We start from the raw sequence: 19,564 nt of genomic DNA on the forward strand, positions 1-19,564 counted from the left end.
TATAAGGAGAGGGGTGGTGTATAAGGGGAGTGGTAAGGTATAAAGGAAAGGGTGGTGAATAAGGAGAGGGGTGGTACAGAAAGAGAGGGGTGGTATATAAGGGGAGGGGTGGTGTATAAGGAGAGGGGTGGTGTATAAGAAGAGGGGTGGTGTATAAGGAGAGGGGTGGTGTATAAGGGGAGGGGTGGTGTATATGGAACAAATTAATCATACACTCTTGTAGCAATAATATGCTCAGGCTATCCCAGGAAATCAACTAATACATTTCAGATGGAAAACATTACTATCCTTAGTAATAAGGTTACCAAATAATAGGAACCCCACAAAAATCATAAATCCCAACACCAACACTACTTGAGATAATTAGGATTACTAATTTAAGTGGAGTTGGGGCCAGCAAGATGGCTCAGCAGATAAGTGCTTGCTGACAATGTGAGTTGGTCTCTGGAACCCACCTGGTGGGAGGTGAAGACGGTGCCTACAAGTTGACCTTTGACCACCATAAACCCACAATGGTACCACAGTGCGTTCCTCTCCCCACACACAAAATAAGTGGGGGGGGGGGAGTAAGGGAACATTTTGAGGGGCAGGAAGCAGAGCTAATAGGGAGATTGAAGGGCAAGAAGAGAGGTGGTAGTTAGGTGTGGCTTTGAATGGGATGGTCCATAAGGGATTTCAATCACATAACTCACCATCAGCCATATGCCCAGAACACACAAGGGGATCAACTGTATTCCAGATGCAAAATATTTGCAAATAAAATAAACACAGCAATCAATAGTGACTTCAATAGTCATACTACACTATTACATGGAGTACTCAAGACTAATTAGATTCCACATGGAGGGACACTAAGGAGAAAAGGGAAGAGTGATTATATATATATATATATATATAATTTTAAATGGTATTCCCTTTCTCAGTTTCCCCTCTGTAACCCCCTATCCCATTCCCCCTCCCCCTGTTTCTATGAGGGTGTCCCCCACCCACTCCTGCCTCCCCACCCTGGTATTCCCCTACACTGTACATTATTATACACCACTCCTCCCCTTTATACACCACCCCTCTCCTTATACACCACCTCTTTCTTTCTATACCACCCCTCTCCACACACACACACACACACACACACACACACACACACACATACACATATACATACTAAGGTATTAATTGATTAGAATTACACACATCCAACATCAATCAATGCCATGAATAGCAGAGACTCAGTATCTCCTGTGAGATAATAAAGGCTTATTTTTACTAGAACTATTTTTTGGAATCACTGAAGCTTATTGATTAGAGTGAAGAAGGCAATATAATTAATATAATTGGGAGAAGGGAGGAGAGAAGGGGGAGGGGAAGAAAGAGAATGGAGAAAATAAGGGATGCGACTGGTTGGAAATGATGGGAGTGGATATAGCATTCAAATGTGAGTGAATATAAAGAACACATCAATCACAGTCTAGGATCAGTTATGTATTCACAACCTCCAAGAAAATAAGTATTTCGTACTAGTAAAATATTAACATATTTAATGGTAAAGCCATTAATGATAACTTCATTACTATATTTTATATTACTAAGACACTTTTAAATTATTAGTAAGTGGAAGAGTGAAAGAAAGAAGGGAGTGTAGGCTAGGAAGAAAGAGAATTAGAAAGGTGGGCTATGGCAAGAGGATGGAGATGCATAAAAGAATGTCATTCATACAACCAAGGACCAGTGATATAAAAAGAAACCCCCTAGGATCAATATACTACATCTGAAAAACAGCACACAATAATAAATCTATTTATCTGCAGATGCTCGCAGCCAACAGTTGGACTGAGCATGGGACCACAATGGAGGAGTTAGGGAAAGGTCTGTAGGAGCTGAAGGGGTTTGCAACCCCATAGGAAGAACAGCAATATCCAGACATCCCCAGAAATCATAAGGACTAAACCATCAACCAAAGAGTACACATGGAGGGACCCATGGCTACAGCTGCATAAGTAGCAGAGGATAGCCTTGTAGGGCATCAGTGAGAGGGGAGGCCCTTCGTTCTCTGAAGGCTTAATGCCCCAGTGCCAGGGTGGGGAGGCAGGAGTGGGTGGGGGGAACAACCTCATAGAAGCAGGGGGAGAGGGGATGGGATAAGGGATTGCAGAGGGGAAACTGGGAAAGGGAATAACATTTGAAATGTAATAAATAAAATATCCAATAAAAATGAATAAATCTATTAATAATAGGAAATAATAAAATATTAAATTACTTTTAATATCCATTTTCTTTGAATCCTTCAGATTTCTCAATAGGAGTAAAGGAAAGCAGGAGATTGGAGAATGTGGTGGGCAGGGTCAAGACACACAGTATGGGGATGAGAATTCTAGTAGGAGAGGAGTCTGAGATGAAGGGCTGCATATAAAGAAGATATCACACACAAGGCAGTATCAATTATGTACACAGAATGCACCAGAAATCAATTAACATAGTCCAACTGCAAAACATAAACACAGAATAATTAACCTAGCAACAAACATCAGTGATGTAAGGAAAGGGAACAATTAATGTAAGTATTACATAGAATTATTCACCTTCTTTTCACTACAGAGACAAGAAGTGGAGGGCAACACAAAACACGAGAGTGGTAGTGGGGTAAATTGGGGGTAGGGTAATGTACAAAGGGCACATCAGCCATACACAGCAAAACACTCAGGATAACACATGATGGCTCATATATTCCAAAGCTAAGAAACACAGCGACTAGGGAGATGGTGTAGAGGGTAAAGATCTTGTGCTGCAAGCGTGAGTCCCTAAGTTCTGATCCCCAGAATGTCTGTGCCAAAACTCACACACAAACACTTCTCTCAGAGACACACCCTAGAGTTTTAAAAATAAATTTAACGTAAAATTTATTAACACTGACTTCAGGATGTGACATAAAATTTTTAATATAAATATTTAATATATAACTATTTCTTGGAGGTTTAGTAACAAGTTGAGAAGGAAGGGTAGTGGAAAGTGTAGAAGGTGAGGGGTAAGAACTTGGGGAAGAAGGAATGGTTAAAGATAGTGGGTGGGTGGGGAGAATTTGAAATGGGGTTGATTTATAAATATGCCAATCATACAGCCTATTCTAGCAGTCAGAATTTTAACATAAATGTTAAGGTCTCATGTGACTCTAATGACATAATTAAACAAAATTCGTTTCACAATGCCAATTTTGGATGAAATTTTAAAGATTTAATTAATAGAAGATGGTACAATAAGTTCATGGACTGTCGGAAACATAGGCGAATAAGGATGTACAGAAACAGGCAGAGCGAGAAGGGTCAGGGATTGAGGTGAACTTGGAATCCTGAAGATGTGACTGGGTCAGTTACAACCTGATATAGATACCATCCCCAAACTGATTTATCCAAGCTTCAAAATGTCCTCATGTAAAGTAAATCATCCATGAGTAGTGATTCTAGCCATATACAGGGCTTTATTTTTATTTTTTTATTTTTTTTTTTTCCATTTTTTATTAGGTATTTAGCTCATTTACATTTCCAATGCTATACCAAAAGTCCCCCTTACCCACCCACCCCCACTCCCCTACCCACCCACTCCCCCCCTTTGGCCCTGGCGTTCCCCTGTACCGGGGCACACAAAGTCTGCGTGTCCAATGGGCCTCTCTTTCCAGTGATGGCCGACTAGGCCATCTTTTGATACATATGCAGCTAGAGTCAAGAGCTCAGGGGTACTGGTTAGTTCATAATGTTGTTCCACCTATAGGGTTGAAGATCCCTTTAGCTCCTTGGGTACTTTCTCTAGCTCCTCCATTGGGAGCCCTGTGATCCATCCATTAGCTGACTGTGAGCATCCACTTCTGTGTTTGCTAGGCCCCGGCATAGTCTCATAAGAGACAGCTACGTCTGGGTCCTTTCAGTAAAATCTTGCTAGTGTATGCAATGGTGTCAGCATTTGGAAGCTGATTATGGGGTGGATCCCTGGATATGGCAGTCTCTACCTGATCCATCCTTTCATCTCAGCTCCATACTTTGTTTCTGTAACTCCTTCCATGGGTGTTTTTTAATATGAATTTTACTTAGAATACTTCAAATTTGTGAACTACAATCAACACAGTGAGGCAATGAAGAGAAAGTGAGAGACAGGGAGATAGTAGCCCTCCATGTCGGGTGAATCAGTGGGTGAGAAGATAGGTGGGGTATTTTAATGAGGACTTCTGTCTTAGGTTCTCTATTGCCATGAAGAGACACCATGACCATGGCAACTCTTATAAAAGAAAACATTTAATTGGCACTGGCTTATAGTTCAGAGGTTTAGTTCATTATCATGGTGGAATGCCTGGTGGCATGCAGGCAGACATGGTGATGGAGAGGATGCTGAGAGTTCTACATCTGAATCTGCAGGCAACAGGAAGACGCACTGAGCTACTAGGCCTGAAACCTCAAAGCCTGTCCACAGTGACACAGTTCTTCCAACATGACCACACCTAGTTCAACAAAGCCACACCTCCTAATAGTTCCACTCCTTATGGGTCTATGGGGCTATTTTCATTCAAACCACCACAAATACCCATCACTAAACCAGAGGTGTGCCCCCAAAACATCCCCCCAAAATCATCTGCAGTGATTGGTTTGTTTGTTTACCTACTTATTCACTTTACTGCCCAGTATCAGCCCTCTTTCTCCTCCTAGTCCCCCATGCACACACCTCTTCCCCCCATTTCCTATTTCCATCTCCTTTGAAAAGAGGCAGCCCTGCTCCCTGGGTGTCACCCCATCCTAGCACATCAGGTCATTGAGGAACGGGTACGTTCTTTCTCACATCAAGGCACTGCAAAATTAGGCACATTCTCTACCACTGAGGCCAGACAAGGTGGCCCAGTTAGGGGTATAGAATCCACAGGCCAGCAACATGCACAGGGTCATCCCCACTCCAGTTGTTGGGAGACCCATATGAAGACCAAGCTGCACATCTGCTATGTATGTGCAGGGGGCCTAAATCCAGTTCATGCTTGTTCTTTGGTTGGTGGTTCAGTCTCTGGGAGCCCGCAAGGGTCCAGGGTTAAGTGGTTCTGCTGGTCTTCCTCTGGAGTCCTAATCCTCTTGGGTCCCTCAATCTTTCCCCCAACTCTTCCGCAAGACCCCCTGAACTCCACTTAAAGTGTAGCTGTGGGTCTCTGCATCCATTTCTATTGGCTCCTGGGTGGAACCTCTTAGAGGATAGTTATGCCAGGTTCCTATCTGCAAGCATAAGAGAATATCATTAATAGTGTCAGGGATTGGTTCTTGCCCATGGGATGGGTCTCAATTTGGGCTATTCCCTGTTTCTGCTCCATCTTTGTCCTCGTACATCTTGTAGGTAGGACACATTTTAGGTGGAAAATTTTGTGAGTGGGTTGCTGTCCTTATCCCTCCACTGGGAGTCCTGTCTGGGAACAGGAAATGGCCACTTCAGGCACAATATCCCCCACTGATAGAAGTCTCAGCTAGAGTCACCCCCATAGACACCCTGGGGCCTCCTCCTGTTCCAGGTGTCTAGCACTTCCTATTAATGCTTCCCCTGCCTACCCCGATCTTCCCACACCTGACACCCCTGTCCTGATCCCCTCCCCATCCCCTCCCCCACCCAGTTTCCTCCCTCCCTCCATCTCCAATATTTACTCTATATTTCCTTCTGAGAAAGATTCAAGCATCTTCCCTTGAGCCCTCCTTGTTATTTAGCTTCTTTGGGTCTGTAGAGTTTAATGTGCATATCCTATATTTTATGGCTAATATCCACTTATGAAGAAGTATATTCCATGCCTGTTCTTTTGAGTCTATGTTACCTCACTCAGGGTGATGTTTTCTAGTTCCATTCATTTGCCTGAAAAGGTCAAGATATTTTTTGTTTTTAACAACTGAATAGTATTGCATTGTGTGAATCAGCTACATTGTCTTTATTCCTTCTTCCATTGAGGGACATATGGTTTGTTTCTAATTTCTGGCTATTATGAATAACACTGATATGAACATAGTTGCAGCTGTAACACTTAAACACAGAAAGTAGCCACCAACTAATAGTCACTTCTCTGTTACAACTTTTGTCTTTGGTATCAATTTTACCTGGAAATTTGTAATTTATTAACAAAAGTTAATTAGTGAGGTCTAGTACACTAATGTAGTGGAGGTATGGCAGAGTAACAAGGAAACTACTTTTTATGCCAGTCAATAACTTTAAGAGTTTTCTTTTAAAACAACTTTTCACTGTCATTCACACCATGATTTTTGCTCATGATGGGGAGCATGGCAGCTGGCAGGTGGGCATGACATTGGACTAGTAGTTGAGAAGACCTTACATCAGATCCATAAGCAGGAGGCAGAGAGCAAGACTGGGTCTGGCATGGCCTTTGGAAACCTCAAAGCTCATCCTCAGTGGCATCTCCCTCCACAAGACCACACCTTCTAATCCTTCCCAAACAGTTCCACCATCTGCAGGCCAAGCATTTCTGTATTGAGCATATGGGAGCCATTCTCCTTCAAACTACCAAACCCAGCTTCAGAAGTTTCACTGAGAATGATATTAGTAAATGGGCTGGAGAGCATTCTGGTGATACTTTGGCTAGTGTATGGCTGCTTTTTGCCCTCATGATATGAATCTGACTGAAGGCAAATTGAAAGTTTTAGACTTATTTTATTGGTTAAAGGAGATTTTAATATAATCCTACGCTGAGTCTGTCCCACAGTTATTAGTAATATTAGTTATCGTGCAGGTCTACAAAGAAAAAGGGTCCAGTGGGACAAAAAGAAACACAAAATTTACAGTTAGACATGGAAAAGAATACCAGGAAATTTAATGTTGAAGCTCAGGCTTGAGCTGAAAGAGATAAAGAGATGCCTGTTGTGAAATGGACTAAGAAGGGTGGCCTCAAGGCAAGACCCCAAATCAGCACAGCTTCTAACTAGTAAAAAGGAAATGCCTAAGAGATTTTATGCTACTAAAGAGCCGCAAGGAAGAAAAGTTTATGCAAATGTGATTCAAGGAGCAGGGCAGACCCCACCTCAAGCAGGCACAGAAACTTGGTACATTGTCCATGTGGGTCTGGATTAAGAGCAATGGTTCTCAACCTATGGGTCACAACCTCTCTGGGGTTACCTCTCAGATACCCTGTGTATCAGATATTTACAATATGATTCATAACAGTAGTAAGGTTACAGTTATGAAGTAGCAATGAAATAATTTTATGGTTGGGTGATTACCACAACATGAGGAAGTTGTTTCAAAGGGTCTCAGAGTTAGGAAGGGTGAGAATCACTGCTTTAGAGTCATGAAGGGATCACAAGTAAAGAGGTTGTGGAATCTTTTTCCCCAGTTAAGTGTCTTAGTTAGGGTTTTACTGCTGTGAGCAGACACCATGACCAAGGCAACTCTTATAAGGACAACATTTAACTGGGGCTGGCTTACAGGTTCAGAGGTTCAGTCCATAATCATCAACGTGGGAACATGGCAGCATCCAGGCAGGCATGATACAGGAGATGCTGAGAGTTCTACATCTTTATCTGAAGACTGCTAGCAGAATACTAACTTCCAGGCAGCTAGGATGAGGGTCTTAAAGCCAACACCCACAGTGACACACCTATGCTAACAAGGCTACACCTACTCCAACAGGGCCACACCTTCTAATAGTGCCACTCCCTAAGCCAAGCATATACAAGCCATCATAGTTAAGGAAAGCTGCTGAGGCCCAGCAAGTGGCAGAGGACTTACTGAATGGAGACTCTAAGAGGCTATTGCATGAAGCTGTGAAAGGGAAGCCTGGATTGTGTTGGAGATCCCCAAGATATTAAAAGTACCAAAGCCATAGGATACCTGCCAAATAGATGGGAAGTTAAACCAGCCCAAAAGCTAGAGGTGCATTTCAAGGGCTGAACCATCTAATCCCTGACATCAGACAGGGAGCTAAAGAATTCAGTCTTCCCTACTTTGGATTTAGGTCTTGCCTTGGTCTAGTATTTTCTCCTTATGCCAAATGGTAACATATATTCTGTACCATGTGTGTTGGAAGTATGGAAATTGCTTTTTTTTATTTTATAGGGGCTTACAATAAAGAGATTGTCTTGAGTCTCAGAAGAAACTTGGAATTTTAAACTGTCTTAAGACTGGGAAGTACTTTAGGAACATTTGAAATTGGACTAAAAGATATGTTCACAAGCTTCTGGGAGTCAGGGAGTATATTGTGATGGATTTCATTAGAATGCCCCCGTAGGCCCTTATATTTGAATACCTGTCCCCATCTGGTGAAAGTACTTGGAAAGAATTAGAAGGTATGGCCTTGTTAGAGGAAATGTGTCGCTGGGGATCGGTATTGAAGTTTCAAAAGGCTACTTCACTTCTAGTTAGATCTGTCTGCCTCATGGTTGTTGTCTTAGTCAGGGTTTCTATTCCTGCACAAACATCATGACCAAGAAGCAGTTGGGGAGGAAAGGGTTTATTCAGCTTACACTTCCACATTGCTGTTCATCACCAAAGGAAGTCAGGACTGGAACTCAAGCAGGTCAGGAAGCAGGAGCTGATGCAGAGGCCATGGAGGGATGTTCTTTACTGGCTTGCTTCCCCTGGCTTGCTCAGCCTGCTCTCTTATAGAACCAAGACTACCAGCCCAGAGATGGTCCCACCCACAAGGGGCCTTTCCCCCTTGATCACTAATTCTGAAGATGCCTTACAGTTGGATCTCATGGAGGTATTTCCTCAACTGAAGCTCCTTTCTCTGTGATAACTCCAGCTGTGTCAAGTTGACACAAAACTAGCCAGTACAGTTGTGTTTCATGATACTACTCCAGCACCATGCTATGCCTCCCAGCTGCCATGCTCCCATGGTCCCCACCATAATGATCATGGACTAGCAAACTGTAAACCTCAAATAAACCCTTTCTTCTAGAAACTGTCTTTGTCATGGTGTTATATCACAGCAATAGAAAAATAACTGAAACATTCTCTTTCTTAGCATATAGGATAGTCTGTACCTATCTATGAGCATAGGAAGATATCATTAAAGATTATTTCATTGATTTTTCCCCCACCAGCCAATTTTGTTTCACTCTACCCTGGTCTCTGAGTTATCCACTCTCCTGTCCCTGCCCATCCAGGCAGTGTAGGGCATTCTGCACCATTGCCCCAGCACATCTTGCAGGCAGGAGATTGCAGGAAGAGAATTTTGTGGCTGGGTTGGTATCCAGGCTTAGCATCTCATAGCCTGTAGAGTACTTTTTCATGGCAAAGAGACCAGAAAATAGGGGTAAAGGCTTAGCCTCTCTACATTCAGTGAGCAGTGTGGAAGATGTCCTCAGCAATGAGGCTCCCGCTCTCAGTTTTCAGAGAGCTTCCTTCTGTCCTAGAATCAACCTGGGTGTTGCAAGTAGCTTTTGCTACTGTTGCAAGTAGTTTTTAAAATCACTACCTTTGCCTAGGTTCAGTTGTACTACCAGCCCTTCCTGGCTTCCTTTTTGTTCTACTGCCTTTAGCTCCAGAAGGTGACCACACTACCAGCTCCCTCCTGGCTTCCTTGAATTCACCAATAAAAGACACACACACACACACACACACACACACACACAGAGAGAGAGAGAGAGAGAGAGAGAGAGAGAGAGAGAGAGAGAGAGAGAGAGAGAGAGAGAGAGCTCATTACTTTACACCTTGCCTTCTAGACACAATTGCTGGGCACAGATAAACCCACCTGGAAAAGTGTGTCCTTACTAATTTATTATCTCTGTCTCTCCACCTACCCCAAACTTAGTGACTAGTCACACCTAGCCCCTGACAAACATCTCTGGCCACCCACCAGTAGCAGAGGCCACAGCCTCAAGCCCTTTGCAAGCCCTCACATGATTGCTGCGTTCTTCTTCCTCCAAAGAATGGCCGAAAAAACTTTCTCCTCCTTTGTGTCTCCTTTTTACCTCATGGGACCTGGAAGTCCCACCTGTCTCTTCCGTCCAGCAATTGGCCACAGCCTTCTTTACTGACAAATCAAGAACCAAATGGGGAACAAGACCTTTTCATCAGAACCTCCCCTTACACTACCCCACCTAAGCTCCAGGAATGGAGCCGAGCTACCAGCTCCTTCCCAGAGAATATTGGATTCATCAATGAAAAACACAGACACACACATAGTGAATTTCAACTTGCCTGATTGGCTCAATGGCTGAGCACTGTTAATCTACTGTGGCTAGTGTTCCCTTCCCAATATTAGCTCATCACCTCTCAACCTTCACTAGCTTCAGTTGCTCAGTTACCTTTAGTCACAGCTCAACACCCCAACCTCCCACCTGGAGAAACAGCTTAAGGCTGCTCTGTCTGAGATCTCATGTGACTGGTTGACTTTTCTCCCTTGAAGCATGGTAATCTCTCTCTCTCTCTCTCTCTCTCTCTCTCTCTCTCTCTCCCCCTCTCTCTCTCATCATTTTTGAACCTTCCACTTCCTGGCCAGATATTGGCTATCATATCTTTATTACAGCCAACTAAATATAATTCTAGTTGTATCTAGACTAGTGAGGAAAGACAGATATTTATAAACTATGAGACTGGTGTTGGGCCACAGAAATAACAATACCAAGCTCCTGCCAGCATTTTTCTCTGCTGGTACAGAATTAACAATCAAATGTCCAGAGACATTTCTTCACACAATGTAACCCTAACACCTCACTGTTACTATTTGTTACTGATTTCTTGATGTTGCTTATATGTTTTTGGTTAAAATTGTTAAGTTGTATGTGTCTCCAAGTTTCTTTTTTCTTTGATTTTAAGGTCTGTAGTTTTTTTAAATATGGTTTTTCAAATATTTTCTAATAATCTTTCACTGGTTTGTTCTTTCATACCTCCTTGTTTGTCTCTAATTTTATTTATTATATTTATTTCTTTTGGTAAACTTAGCTACAAGTTTACCAATTATGTTGACCTTTTCAAAGAATCAACCATTTATTTTATTGATACTTTGCAAATTTTAGCCTTTATTTATCAGATTTATTTATGCTCTGCTATTTCTTTCTTTCTTTTAACTTTGGGATGTGCATGTTCTTGTTTTTCCAAAGCTTGAGACATGCCCTTAGGCTATGCATTTTTAAGAGTCCTATATTTTATGTGGGCACTTACTGATAAATGCTGCCTTCTAGTACTGCTGTCTCTACATTCAGATTATCTTATGCTTAGTTTCCACTTTTAATTGATTCCAGAAACTTTTGAATTCTAAAGTCCATTCAGTGGTATGTGTTTGGGTGATGTAGGAATATTCACTCTGTATGAATTAAATAGACTTCGAAGAATTAGTAGGAAGTTTAGAGTTTGCAATGTTACATATTTCTTCTCATCTCTCTCCCCTTCCTTTTCCACCCCTTCCTTCTCCCTGTATTGGAGTTAAATCCAGCACTTCATGCGTGCTAGACAAATACTCTACAACTGAACCAAACCCCAAATCTCTGCAAGATTATTTTTTAGCTAATAAATCTGCCCACTAACTATATAAGAATGGAGTAAGCAAATTCTAGCTTCTAAGATTTGAAGAAAATATCTAAACATTACTGAATAACAGTTAGAATGGCAAATATCTACTACAGGGTAGAGAAATGGATCAGCAGATAGGAGCATTTGCTACACAAGTGTGATAAGCTGAGTGTAGAAACCATGATACCAATGTGAAGAGCACTTCTAGTCTGAGACAGGAGGATCACCAGGGCTCACTACCCACTGGTTAATATCCAGGTTCAGTGAAAAACTCTGTCTAAAAGAATAAGTCCCTTATAAAATAAATTTTTTTAAAAAAATCACATACTTCCAACCTATAATGGCACAGGATATATATCACCATTGGAAATGGAAGAAAGGGAACACAGCAAGGAAATACTGAACCAAGGAGAGACTGAAAATCAGCCAAGGAGCTCCCATCTCTGCATCTCCATGTCTGATATCAAAGTGTTTTTCCAATGTCCACCTTCTTTCAACTTTGTTGACTACAACACACTGCTTTCTCTTGGGCTGGTTCTACTCCTTGTTAGAAGCTCTACTTGACAGGTATTTCACAGCTTCAGTATCTTCAACATCTTGAGGTCTCCAAGGCAACCAAAGCTTCACCTTCACAACTGTATGAAATGGCCTTCATGCAGGGATTCCTGTACCACACACCCGGCTTCAGCCACTTTCCCTAGTTGTGGAGGGAAATTCCATAACCATTTTCTTCTACCGTTGACTTTAAGCTAGAATCACATGGCTGAAGCTGCGAAGTTCTGCTGCTTTCTGGGACTGGAGCATGGCCCCCACATTCATTACATCTTCATCAGCTTTCTGTTTTCTATGGTTTCCTTCACTGTCTAAAATTAGCTGTCCCAAAACTATCTGTAGACCAAGCTGGCCTTGAACTCAGTGATTTCCTCCTGCCTCTGTCTCCTGAGTGCTGAACTTAAAGACATGTACAAGTGCACCTAGGCTTAATCTGTTCTTTAATGCCTTTTCACAAGCTCAAAGCTTAGTTGAATGATCTCCTTGAACATAGCTCCATCCTACTTTCTGGTGCCCCCTTTCTCCTCAAATTATACATTTTGCATTCTTCTATGCTCAGCTTGCTCCTTTTCATTATAATCTGAATAAGGGTAAACACTAATAACAATAGGACAGAGTAAATATTAGACTGTTTTGAGATTCCCTCTGCCAACTGAATTAATCCAAAACTCCTTAATTTAGCCCCAGGCAGATGTTTTGGACAAGGGCAAAAAGTAACCACATTTCTAGTCAAACTAGCTCAAGCGTGGTCTCTAGGCCACATACGAAAATCCTCCTCTGAAACCTATTGGGCCAGGTCCCCACTGTTCAAATCAACCTCAGCACCACTGTCATTTATATTCCCAGTAGGATGCTCTATTAAGCACCTCTTAAATCCCACTGCTTTCCTTATCCAAAACCCCCAAATCCACATTTCTCCAAACAAAACCATGGTCAGACTTACCACAGAAATACCGTAGTCCTTGGTACCAACTTCTGTCTTTCTTAGGGTTTTATTGCTGTGAAGAGACACCATTACCACAACAACTCCTATAAATGAAAACATATAATTAGGGCTGGCTTACAGTTTCAGAATTTTAGTCCATTATCACCAGGGCATGAAGCATGGTGCAGAGACGGAGCTGAGAGTTTTACATCTTGATCCATAGGCAGCAGCAGAAGACTGAGTGTCACACTGGGCATAGCTTGAGCATATAAGACCTTAAAGCCCACTTTCACAATGACATATTTCCTTCAGTAAGGTCATACCTACTCCAACAAGGCCTCCTAAGAGTGAGTGTCACTCCCTACGGGCCAAACATTCAAACACATGAGTCTATGGAGGACATCACATCAAACCACCCCCACCTTTCTGTCTCTCTCTCTCTCTCTCTCACACATAAACTCACACATATTTATAGACATATATACATAAAAATCACTCCATACTTTTCTTTTCCACTTTAAAATTTGTCAATTACTTATTAATTAAGAAAGATATCTACTGGCCACATATTCATGTTTTAAAATTTAAGAACACAGGGTGAAGGCAAAACTTCTTTCTATGAATCTTAGTTTAAAGAAATCACAAATCATTTTATATTCTGAGAAGAGTCTAGCCCTCTTAAAGCCTTTGCTAGAATCATAATAGCTGTAAAAATCTACTTGTGCCTCCCTGTTCTTGAGTCAGCCATGAGCCTAATGAATGCTGTAAACATTTAAAACGCCAGTTCTTTTGGCCAGAATCTGAATCTGAGGGTCTTCTCAGAGCACATGATAATTGTTTTTAACCCTAGATTCTGTTTGATTAGATTTTCAATCTCTTTCCTTGACCCCCAAACCAAGAAAGTCATTCATGTAACTTCTTGTTAGTGTGTCTGTCTACAAAAATAGCATACTACAATTCAGATCTTTTTTTGAAAGCTTATAATAGTGCTAGGCTTTGACTAAAAAAAAAAAAAATCCACCGTTTACAATTCCATTTTGCATACAATAACACATGAAATCTATTTAAGTTTTAAATTTTTATTTTTTTCTCCATACTTGGACAATCATTTTAGTGTCTGCCATCTTTCTTTTTTCTCTTATCAATATTGACTGGTTTTGAACGTTTGTGTGTGTTTGATGTGTGATATTTTCATAGGTATGCGTGTGTGCAAAGGTACACGTGTGGCAGTCAAAGGACAGCTTTGTGGCTATCATCTCTCTTCTCCCAACTTTATGTGTGTTCCAGGGATGGAGCTCAGCTCACCTTTTGACAAGTGCCCTAACTTTCTGAGCTATCTCACAACCCCAGTCCTTCCTTGTCTCCAAACATCTGGTACTTCTGTGGCTTTAATTCATATTTGTAAATAAACGAAGTTGATTTATTATTGTAAGGATCAGGAGTTCATTGGCTGAGTTCAGATCATTCTCAGAGGAAATGACTCCTTAGAAGGGAGAACTCACCAAGACTTTCACCAGTGGAGTTTATGGAGATGCCTCCTACCTGGGGATAAATGGTAACTTTTCTGAAGGGCCTATAGAGGACTTCTCTGAAACAGTGACATGAATGGTCCCTGTGATTCAACCTGGAACCAGCGTTATTGCTCCTGATGCCCATTGCAAAGGTCAGCGCTCATGTTGAATCTCCATGTTTCCATGCACTTGAACTCCCATTTTATTTAGTTCTCTTTATGGTATTTAACCAGTGTGCTAAAGAATGGTCAACCTGGCATGGTTGCACCTCTCAAATGGTTCCCCAGTGGGTTACTGCACCACCTGACTGAGTGGCAGGTCTAGTTGCCAACTTCCTCTGAAGTTCCCATCAGTCCTTTTCATAGGAATCAACTGTATATTTGCAGAGATGGCTCGGATTTGAGGTTTTATGTCCAGGGATCTCAGATCGCTTCGTTCCTTGTGTAACTTCCATTTTTGAAGTGATACTATGTATGAAACGAAGTAACTTTTGTTACTATGGTATAATAGGGTTATTTTTCCCGCTAGACAGCATGAATAAACCAACAGGCAAAAGTTGTTATTATCAGATATGTATACACATATACCCATACATAAGCAAAACATACCCAAACAGAAACATGTATTTTTTTAAAATTCTGTCATTCCTATTAATAATAGCTGCTATGTATTTTTATTTGCCACAGGATTAGCATTGATGACCTCTACATATATTGACCCATTTTATGAACATACATGCATGATTCAACAACATTGTTATTAAGGTCATTCATTTGTTTTTAATTTTATTTAATTTTATTAGATATTTTCTTCATTTACATTTCAAGTGCTATCCCAAAAGTCCCCTATACCCTCCCCCCTCCCTACTTCCCTACCCACCCACTTTCACTTCTTGACCCTGGCGTTCCCCTGTACTGGGGCATATAAAGTTTGCAATACAAAGGGGCTTGCAATCCCATCAACAATGAAGGAGTGTTCCTCTTTCTCTACATCCTTGCCAGCATCTGCTGTCACCTGAATTTTTGATCTTAGTGATTCTGACTGGTGTGAGGTGGAATCTCAAGGTTGTTTTGATTTTCATTTCCCTGATGATTAAGGACATTGAACATTTTTTCAGGTGCTTCTCAGCCATTCGGTATTCCTCGGTTAAGAATTCTTTGTTTACCTCTGTACCCCATTTTTAATGGGGTTATTTGAATTTCTGGAGTCCAGCTTCTTGAGCTCTTTGTATATATTGGATATTAGTCCCCTATCAGATTTAGGATTGGTAAAAATCCTTTTCCAATCTGTTGGTGGCCTTTTTGTCTTATTGACAGTGTCCTTTGCCTTATAGAAGCTTTGCAATTTTATGAGGTCCCATTTGTCGACTCTTGATCTTACAGCACAAGCCACTGCTGTTTTGTTTAGGAATTTTTTCCCTGTGCCCATATCTTTGAGGCTTTTCCCTACTTTCTCCTCTATAAATTTCAGTGTATCTAGTTTTATGTGGAGGTCCTTGATCCACTTAGACTTGAGCATTGTACAAGAAGATAAGAATGGATCAACTCGAATTCTTCTACATGATAACTGCCAGTTGTGCCAGCACCATTTGTTGAAAATCCTGTCTTTTATCCACTGGATCCTAGTTTTTTTGTTATTCCAGATGAATTTGCAAATTGCCCTTTCTAACTCAGTGAAGAATTGAGTTGGAATTTTGATGGGGATTGCATTGAATCTGTAGATTGCTTTCGGCAGGATAGCCATTTTTACCATATTAATCCTGCCAATCCATGAGCATGGGAGATCTTTCCATATTCTGAGATCTTCTTCAATTTCTTTCTTCAGAGACTTGAAGTTCTTATCATACAGATCTTTCACTTCCTTAGTTAGAGTCATACCAAGGTATTTTATATTATTTGTGACTATTGTGAAGGGTGTTGTTTCCCTAATTTCTTTCTCAGTCCGTTTATCCTTTGTGTAGAGAAAGGCCATTGATTTGTTTGAGTTAATTTTATATTCAGCTACTGCACTGAAGCTGTTTATCAGGTTTAGGAGTTCTCTGGTGGAATTTTTATGGTCACTTATATGTACTATCATATCGTCTGCAAATAGTGATATTTTGACTTCTTCCTTTCCAATTTGTATCCCCTTGATTTGGATCCCCTTTTGATGTTGAATTGCTCTGGCTAGGACTTCAAGTACAATGTTGAATAGGTAGGGAGAGAGTAGGCAGCCTTGTCTAGTCCCTGATTTTAGTGGGATTGCTTTGAGTTTCTCTCCATTTAGTTTGATGTTGGCTACTGGTTTGCTGTATATTGTTTTATTATGTTTAGTTATGGGCCTTGAATTCCTGATCTTTCCAAGACTTTTATCATGAAGGGGTGTTGGATTTTGTCAAATACTTTCTCAGCATCTAAGGAGATGATCATGTGTTTTTTGTCTTTGAGTTGGTTTATATAGTGTATTACCTTGATGGATTTCTGTATATTAAACCATCCCTGCATCCCTGGGATGAAGCCTACTTGGTCATGATGGATGATCATTTTCATGTGTTCTTGGATTCGGCTTGCAAAGATTTTTTATTGAGTATTTTTGCATCGATATTCATAAGGGAAATTGGTCCAGGACCAGATGAATTTAGTGCTGAGTTCTATCAGACCTTCAAAGAAGACCTAATTCCAAATCTCCTCAAACTATTCCACAAAATAGAAAAAGAAGGTACTCTACCCAATTCATTCTATGAAGCCACAATTACTCTGATACCTAAACCACACAAAGATCCAACAAAGAAAGAGAACTTCAGACCAATTTCCCTTATGAATATCGATGCTTGGAACTTTATTTTTTAGCCTTTCACTTTGAGGTAGTGTTTTTCCTTTTCCCTGAGGTGGGTTTCCTGTAAGCAGCAAAATGATGGGACCTGTTTGTGTAGCCAGTCTATTAGTCTATGTCTTTTTATTGGGGAATTGAGTCCATTGATGTTAAGAGAAATGAAAGAAAAGTAATTGTTGCTTCCTGTTATTTTTGTTGTTAAAGTTGGGATTCTGTTCTTGAGGCTGTCTTCCCTTAGGTTTGTTGAAGGATTACTTGCTTTTTCTAGGGTGTAGTTTCTGTCCTTGTGTTGGTGTTTTCCCTTTATTATCCTTTGAAGGCCTGGATTCCTGGAAAGATATTGTGTGAATTTGGTTTTATCATAGAATACTTTGGTTTCTCCATCTATGGTAATTGAGAGTTTTGCTGGGTATAGTAACCTGGGCTGGCACTTGTGTTCTCTTAGGGTCTGCATAACATCTGTCCAGGATCTCTGGCTTTCATAGTCTTTGGTGAGAAGTCTGGTGTAATTTTAATAGGCCTGCCTTTATATGTTACTTGAATCTTTTTCCTTACTGCTTTTAATATTCTATCTTTATTTAGTGCATTTGTTGTTCTCATTATTTTGTGTCAGGAGGAATTTCTTTTCTGGTCCAGTCTATTTGGAGTTCTGTAGGCTTCTTGTATGCTCATGGGCATCTCTTTCTTTAGGTTTTAGAAGTTTTCTTCTATAATTTTGTTGAAGATATTTGCTGGCACTTTAAGTTGAAAATCTTCATTCTCATCTACTCCTATTATTATTTCCTGGATGTTTTGAGTTAGGATCTTTTTGCATTTTGCATTTTCTTTGATTGTTGTGTCCACTTTCTCTATGGAATCTTCTGTACCTGAGATTCTCTCTTCCATCTCTTGTATTCTGTTGCTGATGCTTGCATCTATGGTTCCTGATTTCATTTTATTAAGGTTATTCTTGAGGGAAGAAAATCTCTATTTTTCTCTTTTTCAGCTAGAATTTTCAAGAGACATAATACATACACATGTCATTCAGAAACATACATTAATACACACTGTTTTAGCCAATACTTAAGCAATCACGCTTCAGTTATTTGTTCTCTGAAATAAACTTACTTTATGAAAAAAATTATTCACAAACTATTCTTAGTTGTACAAAAGAGTACAAGATCCAAGTCTGCATGCAAGAGAAGGAGAAGAAAACTCTGGGCTTGGCATGGGTGTGTTTTTAATCTCAAAGCTCACTTCCACCAACAAAGCCACGCCTTCTAATCTTTTCAAATAATGCCAAGTGACCAAGTATTCAAATCTATGGGTCCATGGCAGTCATTCTCACTGAAATCACCACAAGTGGGATGACTAATACTACTATAATATGCCTACTGATCCATGAGAATACAAGATCTTTCCATCTTCCTCTATGTCTTCAAATTTTTATCATACATGTCTTTCATTTGCTTGGTTAGAGTATCCCAAGATATTTTATACCATTTGAAGCTATCATGAAAGACGTTATTTCTCCTATTTCTTATTTTAACACTTAGGATTTACATATAAGATGAGTACTAATTTTATGAGTTAATTTTATATCCAGCTATATACAGAAATTGTTTACTAGGTAGGAGTTTTTCTGGTAAAATTTTTCAGATCACTCATATATACTATCATATACAAATATACTTTGACTTTTTTCTTTCCAACTTGTATCCCCTTTATCACATTCAATTGCCTTATTGCTCTAGCTAAGACTTTTAAAACTATATATTGAGTAGGTATGGAGAAAGTGAAGATTCTTGTCTTCTTTCTGGTTTTAGTGATCTGTAGTTCTCTTTCTTGAAACAAATTGGACAATGCTCCTCCTATTTCTATTTTGTGAAATAATTTGAGGAATATTGGGATCAATTCTTCCTTGAAAATTTGATAGAATTCTGAGATTAAAAAAAATCTGGCCTTGGACATTTTATGCTTGGAAGAATTTTAATTAATGATTTTTAATTACTTACTCAAGCTTCACTTGAGGCTATAGGTCTATTTAAACTCTTATCTGATCTTGATTACATACAAGGTCAGATAAAGATACATACCTCTTGGTAAGTGATATGTATGTAGCTTAACCCTTAGGATTCTATGGATTTTCTTGCTGTCTGGTTTTATGTTCCCTTCTTTACCTCTAATTTAGATTTCTCTTTCTGTCTTTTAGTTAATTTGGATTTCTCTTTCTGTCTTTTAGTTAATTTGGATGAGGATTTTTCCATCTTATTGATTTTTCTCAAAGAACCAACTCTTTGTTTCATTGTTTCATTGTACTGGT

The sequence above is a fragment of the Mus musculus genome, chromosome 6 (assembly GCF_000001635.26).
Source record: "Mus musculus strain C57BL/6J chromosome 6, GRCm38.p6 C57BL/6J".
Classification (NCBI taxonomy): domain Eukaryota; kingdom Metazoa; phylum Chordata; class Mammalia; order Rodentia; family Muridae; genus Mus; species Mus musculus.